Source organism: Pinus tabuliformis, chromosome 1_1 (genome assembly GCF_031772625.1).
Source record: "Pinus tabuliformis cultivar Carrire ecotype Pingquan chromosome 1_1, CPIR1, whole genome shotgun sequence".
Classification (NCBI taxonomy): Eukaryota; Viridiplantae; Streptophyta; class Pinopsida; order Pinales; family Pinaceae; genus Pinus; species Pinus tabuliformis.
The window spans coordinates 881,522,741-881,532,090 of NC_142297.1; positions in this window are offsets into that span (position 1 = coordinate 881,522,741).

Below are 9,350 nucleotides of genomic sequence, written 5' to 3' on the forward strand. Positions count from 1 at the left end.
GAAGTGACAATTCATTAAGTAGTGGAGAAACTTAAGCTTTAACTAAGAAATAATATAAACCGAAAATGCATAGTGCTCAAGATTAACCATGCCTTTATTATCCTACAACTAACTATTAAGACTAGCTATTACCCATAGAGTAAAAGTACAAAGGCCATGGATCAAAATCTTGTGAAAATAGCATATTCCCTTCATCAACTCTTCCCATATCCTAAATGATGCATGTTGATTCAGCGCAAAGAATTTTCTAGTTTAGTTTTTTAGCAAGAATTTTTTAGTTTAGGTTTTGTCAACCTATCCATTTAGCCCTGAAGTTATAAGCATCCAACCTCGTCTGGATAATGAATGACCTTTTGTATATGATGATATTAATTCCAACAGTTGATTGTTCTTATGTAATTATCATGCTAGTTGCAGAGAAATATGATTAAATTTCTTCAATTTGTATAGAACCAAAATCAATGAATTGGCTTTGCATTAGCCAACGCTTTGAAGAATGCATGCTCGTTTCTCTTTTTCATGAGTTCCTTTAAAGGCGGTATGCATATTTGATAGTCAATACCTTATCCCTTAATAATGATTAACATGTTCTTTATATCTCCAATTATGAAATGAATGTTGTAATTTTTTACAGTTCCATTTTGTATCCACATGAAGGTTGGAATTTGGATTGAAATAAAATGTGGGTGTTCATGCAGGGATGGCTCATGTAGATGGTGAGATAGAGCAACATAATTAATCTTCTATGAAAAAAGCTTGGGGTGCTATGAAAACTGTCATTGGATGTGGCTTTGATCCTGAAAACAAAAGAGTTTATTATACATTAAATGGAAAGAAGGTTTACTCTCTGACGTGCAAATTAGATGAGTTTAGTAATCCTTTGTACCCAATAATTGCAGCCAACTATGATGTGATTATGTTGGTAAATCTAGGCTAGAGTGCATTTGAGTATGCTCCGACCAATGATCAAAGGGTGGTTGATCCATGCTTCAAGTGGCCACCTTTCCTAGTCCTCAAAAAGCACCAAGTGTCTTATATGAAGAGAGTGGTGATCTTTTCTCAATGGGTAAACTTGATTCACAATGGCCATCAAATGTTGACTCTTCAAATACACATGATGTGCAGCTGAAACGCCCACTTTCTGAGGGTGATTATGATTTCTTTGAGATTTCCATCAATGCAAATAAGTAAATACAAAACTTGTCCATATATGGCATTCTCTTCCAAATGCATCATAGTAGAGTTGTATTTTTGTCTCATTGTACTTCTTTGGTTCATCTCTTTATTCCTGAGATTGGTAAGGATATCCAATTTTGAAGCCTAGACCCTCCCCTCTTATCTCTTCGATCTAGAAAATATTATATAGGTCTACGTGTGTTTCATTGGAAGGTAATGTCTTATGTATAGTACTCCTGATTCTAGTGGCAGCTAACTTCGTTTCAAATTTACTCCCAAATCGATCATGGGACGAGAATGGAATTGAAGAATTGTGATTGATCATTTAAACAACTAGTCGATGTTCATTTCGTTTTTGGAATAACATCCAAAAGATTAAATGCACAATGCAAATTGGTCACATGATTCATGAGGATCATGACATGTTCTCTCTTTTCCAGACTTGTGAATTCTAATCTAATTATGGACCTCTCTCAAATTTAATGAAAATGATGGTTGAAGATACTATTTTAAAACAATTCTCCTCAAAATACAAAAAAAAATCTCTTGTAGTTTCAATTTACCAGACATCATCTCTCATGTCAAATGAATTTTTCCATATTATGCTGACAGACCCAAAAATTCCATTGCCACTTTCACAAGGCAATGTCTGTTTCCAAACTTGTATAAATTGGTCGATATTAAATATTGGAAAATCCAAAATTGCAAATCCATTAAGGATTAGAGAAGTGGGCATAATAGATTGAGCTGATTGAATTCACCATTGCTAGTTGGTTACAACTAGTTGCTAGTGATAAAACCATCTTCCTTTCTTGGTCAAGGAAGACCTTCTAAGCAAAGCAGGAAATCCCTCTAAGTGGGAGTTGAGGGGAAGAAAGAAGTATAGGGCGAGTTTGACCTTTTGAATTAATTGGGCTGCCGAAGAAGCGAAATTGGAGAAGGAGGATATCATTCCTTCTAATAAGATCTCTATCTCGTTCCAAAGGAGGTTGGGAAGCGCATTATGGGGGGCTGTCCTAGTCAAAGGCATTATGGACAGAAATATTGTGATTGAGTAGACATATTTGTTGACTACTCCTTCATTAGTGTGGAGTGTATGATGAATACCACAGTGTATACATGTTAGAGGTGTGAGGTCCACAACAGAGCCCTCTCCTCCTGCCCAAGAGGGGGAATTTGAAGTCAGGAGCAATGGACCAACGACTATTGCATCGAATTGTATCAACCTTATAACTCTAATCAAAAGCAAACAAGAGGAATTGGGTATGTCACATGAACACTACCCAAAGTTGCTAGATTCGTTCAAGAATTATTTTCTTTTTTAATTCAAAGTTCAGAGGATGAAACAGGAAAACTGCCAGCTAGGATATCTATGTCCATTTTCAATGTCATTAGTAATTTAATGGAAATATGATATCCACTTGGGTTCTAGAGAAATGGATTACAACTATATGGATAAATGGGGATAGTCTTTTATGAATTGAATTTTAAATTAAAATGACAAGATTTTCCCTCAAGATATATTTGATTTAAGCCAATAAGACTATAATTCCAACAATAATGACGAGAAAGGAAAACAAGACAGAACTTGACATTACAACATAAACAAGACAAAACATGACATTACAATATCTCTTCTATATAGAGCGACAGAGTTGCAATAACACAAAATCTAATTTTAATGACATGTGATTTGGACCTCAAGCATTTAACAATATGAATTTACAAAAATTAACTCTGTTAGAACTTGAAACGATACAACCTGAACACTTCATTCAATCCATAAAATATAAGGGGGATGCTTGTAGGACAAAATTCAACAAGGAATATTATTGGTAAATGTTTGAAAAGCAGTGTAGTAAACATTTTTTTTTTTTTTTTTTTGGGAACATTATTCTGATTAGTTTTTTCAAAATTTAGTGAAATTTTAGAAGAATTGTTGTAATTGTAAATATTAGTGATTGAGATTGGACAATCCAGGGTTAAGGGGATTTTTCATAAAGTTGAACCCATTTATACATTCAAAAATGAAATTCCAACAATAAAAGGTTTCAATTTCATTAAGAATTACATGGCTGGATTTTAATAATAGTTGCAATTACAAATCCAAAAAGTGGCATGTTTAAACTTATCTCTTTGAAAATTTGATTTAAAAGCATGTACTACAATGCTTTGCTAGATAATGGAAAACGACAATTCATAGAAACAAAGCTAATTTTCCATCTTCAGTCATCATGTAACATAATCATAATTATCCTGAATGAAAACTTGTCTAACATACTAATCTATTGCTGCTTCTGGTAAAATGGCAAGCACTCTAAGCTCCTTTGATTATTTTACATAAACAAGCATTTGATGTAGTTGCTAGCTTCAACAAAGAAAAATGGCTTAGTGATCTTTATTTGTCTAAGACATATATATCATAAAGCCAAAGGACAGCCACAAAATATTCCCTACACCGTATAAGAAAGGAGAGCTAGCATATCCATTGTGACTATGATCTTAAGAAGAGTAATGATTTTATAAGCATTTACATATACTTCCATTCACCCTGAATCTAACCCACAAAAAATGCTAGTTCATCAAGGTAAGTTGAAATGAAAAATATCAAATTCAAATAGTGTTACAATTATTTTCGGTATATTTGTACCTTGATGACAATGTCATTACACAGATAAGGAGAAAATTGTTCCTCATATTATTTGGGATTACCCTGCGAATTCTGAAGAAAACGTTCAATCGAAAAAGATTGAAGGGGCACCCCATGAGCTTCTCCTGTGAGAGCAAGATCATCCATTATCCTTCCTATCAAAGAACCCATCTTGAACCTGTGGCCAGAGAATCCAGAGGTGATTAAAATAGGGGAATTAGATGTGGTTGATATCTTAGTCTTTGTCAACGGCAAGAAATTCACATCTTCTTCTAATAAAGAATAACATGTTGGTCGGCTCGCCCATCCATCCATATGATGAGGATATTTTTTTATCCTCCTTTGATAGTGAATGGAAGGAAAAGCCTCCAACAGCTTATCTTAATAACCCTTCCTGAAATTACCAGATACATTTTCATTATTTTAATAAAAAACATAATAAATAGACGATCGCCCTTTGCATCCAGATAACAAAAGTTGAATCCATCTCTAGATTCTCTTTTTCAACATGCAAGAATAGGAATATTTTTAAAGTTAATAGATTCCATCTATTATCGCTATAACCTACAAGTGTACCCATGCTGCACGAAAGGTGGAGAACCTCCAAGTATACCTAAGTTATCCCACATAAAGCACATAAAGCTACAAAAAATTCAAATGAATAATATACAAAGCATTGCCTTGACAATGCACACTATCACCAAATAATTTACACTCCGAAAGACGTATTATTATTTCAACTATGATTTGACTATTTTCAATTAAAAAATCTAGCTTGAATTTATAATTTTTAATCTCAACTTTATATTCATTTAACATCCCTATTTTATTATTATTATCTCATACTTTATTCATATACCTCATATATAATTATCTATTACATAATTTTTTTATTCTTTATTTCTTCACAATAATAAAATTATGGAGTTGTCTTTAATGCGAGTTTTTTAGAGTTTCTGGTGCTTTTGATTTGTGTTATTTAAAATAGTTTTTTGACTGTATATATGGACTCAACACCCTAAAAAACCCTTAGGGCACTTCTACTATGCAGGGGTTACCCATCAAACTTGTGATTTCAATGAATTCCTGCTGGATTTTAGAGAAATTAGATCAGAAAAATCCACCGGAAAAGCTTCCAAAAAATCGCACTAAAGACAACTCGTAAAATTATTTGGAGAATGTTTCCTTCTTTAACTTTTAACTTGTAATTTTTAGTAACATGTTTTCCTTTTTCCTTTTTACATTATAACTACACCCAAGGTGTTCCTATGATGGGTTTGGCCTAGCATATCTAGCCAATGACATCTTTTGATTTTAGTCTTCCTCCATCTAATAAATTTTTACCATGTGGCACTTTGATCACACTAGATCCGGCACAATTCTGAGGGCCTGATTGGTGTGATAGAGCTCAACTTCAAATCTGGATTCAAGTTCAGGTTTTAGCCTTGCGGGTTTGAGGTGAGGGCTTCGAAAGACTCTGTGGGTTTGGCTTTCGTACATGGATTTGCAATGAATATTGCATTGCCGGTGAATGTGTTGTCTTTATACTTGGCTTCTGAAGGGAAAATATGGGTCATGGCTCCCAAGCTCAAGGATGAGCAAGGGACTTTGAAAGTGTTGTGTCATTGATAGCAATGACATTGTTTACTCAATTTGGCTTTAGCTTCCACATATGTTGTCAAGGCGGGATAATGGGGTCAGGATTTGGCCCCTGTGGTCTCTAATCAAGGGCAAGGAGAAGAAAACTGTCCATGACAGGGTTTCCATGTGAGAAGGGAGCATAGATGAAGTGTCGATGAATCCAGGCAGAGTTGGGGATTTGGATCAGAGTAATTCGTAGTTGATTTTTGCAGAATTTATGAAAAATAGCATCAAGGGATCATAGATGAATTGTCGATGAATCCGACTAGAGTTGGGGATTTGGATTAGAGTAATTCGTAATTGATTTCTGTAGAAATTGTGACAAAGAGCATCAAGGGAGAGACCAAAACCACTAAATTGCAAGGGGAAGTTGTTTTGAAAAAAATGGATAGTCTTTGGGATGATACAATTTTGTCGAGTGGCTAGTGGTAGTGAAATGGTTGTTGTTGATAATGTAAAAGGTGTAGACTAGCAATGCCTGCAAAAAATAGATCAATGGTTCAACGTCTGTAGATCATTCTAAGAACAGTTTGGTCAAGGGGGCCAGATGATGGTGAAAGAGGGCCAGATTTCAAGGGGAAAACTAGAAATGGTGTGATAAGTAGTGTCAATGGAAGCATTGTTTTCAAAATTGATGGAAAAATATGGTCAAATTCCGCAGGGGCATTTTTTTCATCATTATTTTCCTCATCATCCTCACCACCACTCTTTGTGCAGTTTCCACCAGCACATCTCTCGCAAAAGAATATGATCAGACCAGGCTTCACACCGGAGGCTCGCCATGCGGTCCCAAATTAGAAAATATGGCTCACAAGCTTTGACAATGCCACGCCACTAGAAAATTTTCACTGTGAACTTTGTCAGTTTCAGTCCCAATAGATACTCTCTTTGTCCAACTCACGATACAATCTCGCAGAAAATTCACATACCTCACATTCCTTCATTGATTCAGTGATTTTTATATCTATGAGAGCCCCCCAAATTATCTAAAACAAACAAACCCCAAATTTCTTCCCTCATTATGTTGATGATGTGTGGAATTCACATAAAAAAATTATAGAAGCAGTGGAGATTTTCTTGTCACAGCCTCAACAATATTCCTAATAACTTAGTTTTAGCAATGTTATTCTAAATTAAAAATGATAACCACAATTAAACAATGCAACGATCAACATAGTCCACCCTATTAAACACAAATATATCCATCTTGGTAGACAGAGACATGATTTGTTATTTATAATATTTTTGGTGTTTCCTTCAGTCGACTTTTTGTTTAGTTTAGGCCCTGACTTCTATGCTTCTTCTTCATTGGCATGTGGGCGTGAAAACTTGGTGATAAGTTCCATTAAATCTCTACTATTTATTTTCAAGTATTGTATTGTCTACACCGTGGACTTCCTTACCTCTACCAATGTCTACTTCCTCCCAATAATAGGTTGAACCTCCTCATCGTGGACAAGATGGTCACATATAGAAAAATGAAAGCCATATCCTACTATACAATTATCATTATTCTCATCATCTTCTTCCATGATTTGAGGTTGAGGTGAAGCATGACCAACCTGATCTGAGACTTTGCAGGCATTTGATTCTTTCTTTGTTATCAAAATACAACATTTCTTATTCATGTTCAAATTCATACAGTCATCTTCATTTGCTTTTTCATAATTCATACTTTCTTTGTCTGCCATACTTAGATTATAACAAATAAATATATCTACCTACTCAACCCTCTTCTTCTCATTAGTAGTTTCCAACAGTGGAATTAAGAAGGCATGGTCATTCAATACCTCCTTAAGCTCAAAAAATTCATCAGTAGATCGCAATGATTTCATCTCATGATTAACATTATGGTTGTTGTAATGTTGGACAATACCCAACTACTCCAAAGAATGAATCTCCAATTCTTCAGTATCTGCATTCATCATAACCTTCTGCATCCATCCCATTGTTATTGTTACAATTTCGCTTACTGCATTGATCCTTTTTTGAATTCAAATTTATTTATGGTTGTTGTAATGTTGGACAATACCCAACTACTCCAAAGAATGAATTTCCAATTCTTCAGTATCTGCATTCATCATAACCTTCTGCATCCATCCCATTGTTATTGTTACAATTTCGCTTACTGCATTGATACTTTTTTGAATTCAAATTTATGAAGCACTCACTCACTAGCTGGACAATCCCAATGCAGCTCTTCATTTCGTCCCTCTAAAATCTTAATCTGGTTTGCAATTGGTTTGTTAATTTTCAAATTTCCTGGGATTCTAAGCTAACAATGAAATTTTAAAATATGAAAACCCAAATTCGGCTGCAAAGCTCTCCGCATTTTATAGTATTTACACATTTGTATAGATATATGTATAGTCAACTTAATTTTATATATTAATCAGAATGTGATGTCTCCTGAGACCCTATCTTGAGAGACAATTTGCAATTTTTATATTTGCAGAGAGAAAACTAGAGAGATTTCAGTGGAGTAGAATATTTCTACATTATTAGACCGAAATAAAACTAGACCACCACACTAAACTACTTGAAAATATCTTGAACCATACTAATCAATCTAATCCAAACTATGCAAACCAAACAAAACACCCCATGGAATCCAGACCATGCAAACAAAAAAAGCACCCTATGAAAGTAGAGTCATTTTAAGTCATATAAACTAGAGTGAAAAGATAAGCTATCAAAACCACACAAACTCAAGTCAATAAGACATGAATTAATAAGGTCCCACAAAGACAACCCGAGATAACTAGAAACTAATTCAGAATTACAATTTGAACTAAGGTGAAACAAAACCTGGAACTTTAATCGTAAAAACCATAAAAAAAACATATTTAAACTTCAGTTTTAAAATAAATTCCATTTCCCACTTGCAATAAAACTTCAACTTTTTGGGTTTAACCTCTCATTTTTTAATTTTAAATTATGACTTAATGTTTACTATAATTGCTCATAACTCCAATTTAAACTAAGGTGGAATAAAACCTAGAGTTATAATCTTAAAAACCATAAATAATAGTTGAAATTCAATTTTAAAACAAAAGTCATTTCCCACTTGCAATAAATTTTTTTTTTGGGTTTAACATCTCATTTTTAATTTTAAATCATGACTTAGTGTTACTGTAATTGCTACATATGCTACATAATTTGAAAATGTAAACCATAATCTGTCATGTACCCCAGTAGCCTCATATGTAAAAGCAGGGAGTTAGAATTTTTTCTATACAAATAACCGCAAGTAATTATCTAAATCACAACTCCACATTCCTTATTAACCATTAGATATAATGTTCATTAGAACATAAAGTGAATTGCAATAAAGGATAGTAAGTTGCATAACCATTAACAACCATTGTTGTAGTGTAATAACATAAACTGTCTTATGGACTTTGCAACCATTTCCTGATTTCCTTAGCCATATTACTTAAACACATACTTGGACATTATGATTATCACATCAAATAAAGAATCATCATCATCATCAATCTGACACAAAAGGCAATCACACCATTGAACACCAATATACCTTGGAAACCCCGTAGGGTGAAAACCATCAAACGTTTAATCTCTTTATTAAACGCTCGTGAGGGTTTTTACCCCTCACTCAATGGATTATAAGGGATTCCATCCCTTAACCATTGTTATAAAATTATTACAATGAATTATCATTAAGTTGTCACCTAACTAGCTAAAAGCTAATACATTTTCCATAAAAACCCTTTACTTACATACAACCACATGCAACAATCCTGGTGGCATGATTGTACTAGCAATGTACGATCCTGCAACTCGTATTCATCTGCATGGACCATTAATCCTTTTCCTACCACAATGTAAAACATCACTTTTCTTTGGCACCAACCGCCATCGT